At 56.6% G+C, this 2,500-nt stretch overlaps 1 non-coding gene across 1 annotated transcript in view; it reads right to left on the bottom strand.

Annotated features, from left to right (window-relative positions):
* Window positions 1-110, bottom strand: part of LOC126435744 (small subunit ribosomal RNA) — a 1,909-nt gene extending 1,799 nt beyond the window's left edge. The window contains exon 1 of the ribosomal RNA XR_007580168.1: window positions 1-110. This exon is cut by the window's left edge and continues 1,799 nt beyond it. This is a non-coding gene — a ribosomal RNA (small subunit ribosomal RNA).
* Between the last annotated feature and the right edge of the window lie 2,390 nt (window positions 111-2,500).

Here is a 2,500-nt window from a genome sequence, read left to right as displayed (position 1 = left end):
AACTGATTTAATGAGCCATTCGCGGTTTCACCTTAATGCGGCTTGTACTGAGACATGCATGGCTTAATCTTTGAGACAAGCATATGACTACTGGCAGGATCAACCAGGGAGCTGCGTCAACTAGAGCTGAGCAGCCGGCCGCCCGGGAGTGTGTCCCGGGGGCCCGCGCGAACACGCAAGCGTCCGCTCAATTATTCTGCAAACAGGAGGAGGCTGAGCTCCCCTGCACAACACACCTCGAAACCCTCTCAGGTCCCGGCGGCGCGCAGCGCCGTCCTAAGTACTTGGTCGGGTTCGAGAGAGGCGCAATCGCCCGGAGTTAGGCGAGTAGACGCTTTAGGTGCGACCACCCGTGCTCCCAACTGAGCTTGCCGCTGCCGACAGAGGCCCGGGAGCGTGCTGTCGTGGCATTGCCGGCGGGAGACAACACGCGCCACCTACGGTGACCGGCAGCTCCAACGCCAGCGCCACAGAAGGACAAAAGCCCCACTTGGGTGCCGAAGCGAACTCTCCCAGCACAGCGCACGCGCCAACACGTCCGCACAGCTGCGATACAAACCACCTGCGAGAACCGCTGGGGCGACCGAGCAGCAGACGGCGTCGCGGCGCCGAGCGCCGGGCGGCGGCGCATCCTCAGCGCACACAGTCCTCAATCGGACCAGCACACTGCAGATGGCCACCGCGCTTCGCACCGGGCCCGCGAGGACCTACTTTGGCCGCAAGGCGCCGCGAGCAGGGGGCGCCGGCGCGCAGCTGCGCCGCCTGCCGCGTCCGTCGGCCGGCGCGCCTGCCACTGGCCGCCCCCACCAGCCGGCTGTAGCGCGTGCGCCCACGCACCGCGCTGCCAGCACGCCGGGCGGCCCCCCCTCACCGGCCGGGGACGGTCCCACCCAGCCACCGCCGCGTATCGCCTCACACCCAGATCCCCTTTCACGTTCGTGGGCATGGTGGGTCCCCTTTCACGTTCGTGGGCATGGTGGGTATCCATGAAACAACCGGTTAATAGCTCGACCGATCGTCGCCAACACTGATTCACCTCTAGCGAGAACAACCGCACCACAACGGGTTACCAGTTGTTCATTTGCGTAACGTCACCAGCAAACGTAGACGTCCATCGCCATTTGCAACGAGTATTGCATGCCTGTGTCAGGTGTCACAACACACTACGTCTGCCCACATAGACGCAACAACATGTGCACGCCTAGAGAACACGTGGAAGGTAGCCCCCGTACGTATGCGGTGTCCATTGCGCGAACGACTGTCAGCCGGCCTCTGCAGCATGTCGCAGATGTGGAACGCGGTGCAACATGCTATCACAGTGTGTGAGAAGAGACGACTACGTCCGAATACACGCTCCACTACATCAACAGACTGCTCATGCTGATCGCCATCCAGGGCGTCCGTTCCTCCCACACGTCTGAATGGCGTACCACACTGCAATCCAGCTCCTAAAGGGAGACGACACGTAGCTGCGTCCACAATATTTGGACTGTATGGTCCGCCGTTGCTAGGCGCAGTCGTCGTACGGTCACACATGTGCCACGATGTATCATTCAGTACATACGGACCAATGTGCAGCACAGTTTGTGGGTTTTGCGTACATCCGCGGACAGGTGACAGGCCGTACCACAACGTAGGCTGAGTACGTCGGCATGCGAAGGGCATTGAACATGCAAACTTCTCAACGACCAGCTTGCGAAGGCAGGGGGGAAGGGGGGGGGGCATGTACGTCCTGCTGCTATCCACATTACAGTGTATAGCAGGAGCATGTGGAAAGTCAGCAACACTTGCAAGGTGTTTAACATGACGCGATACACAGGGGACCGGGCAGTGCGAATAGCGAACTATATTGCGAGGGTTGCGGTTAGGCAACACTACACTAATTTAACGAGTTGCATAACAATTACAGAGCAGGTTCAGCGACAACGTGCGTCAGGTTAAGGCGCAATATAGGTTAGGTTGAGGCGCAATATGGGTTACGTTAAGGCACAAATTAGGTTACGTTAAGGCACAAATTAGGTTACGTTAAGGCACAAATTGGGTTACGTTAAGGCACAAATTGGGTTACGTTAAGGCACAAATTGGGTTACGTTAAGGCACAACATGGGTTACGTTAAGGCACAACATGGGTTACGTTAAGGCACAACATGGGTTACGTTAAGGCACAACATGGGTTACGTTAAGGCACAACATGGGTTACGTTAAGGCACAACATGGGTTACGTTAAGGCACAACATGGGTTACGTTAAGGCACAACATGGGTTACGTTAAGGCACAACATGGGTTACGTTAAGGCACAACATGGGTTACGTTAAGGCACAACATGGGTTACGTTAAGGCACAACATGGGTTACGTTAAGGCACAACATGGGTTACGTTAAGGCACAAATTGGGTTACGTTAAGGCACAAATTGGGTTACGTTAAGGCACAACATGGGTTACGTTAAGGCACAACATGGGTTACGTTAAGGCACAACATGGGTTACGTTAAGGCACAACA

Source organism: Schistocerca serialis, unplaced genomic scaffold, assembly GCF_023864345.2.
Source record: "Schistocerca serialis cubense isolate TAMUIC-IGC-003099 unplaced genomic scaffold, iqSchSeri2.2 HiC_scaffold_1217, whole genome shotgun sequence".
NCBI classification, from domain to species: Eukaryota; Metazoa; Arthropoda; class Insecta; order Orthoptera; family Acrididae; genus Schistocerca; species Schistocerca serialis.
The sequence above is the reverse complement of the archived record's forward strand: the minus strand, read 5'-3'. Positions and strand labels throughout refer to the sequence as shown.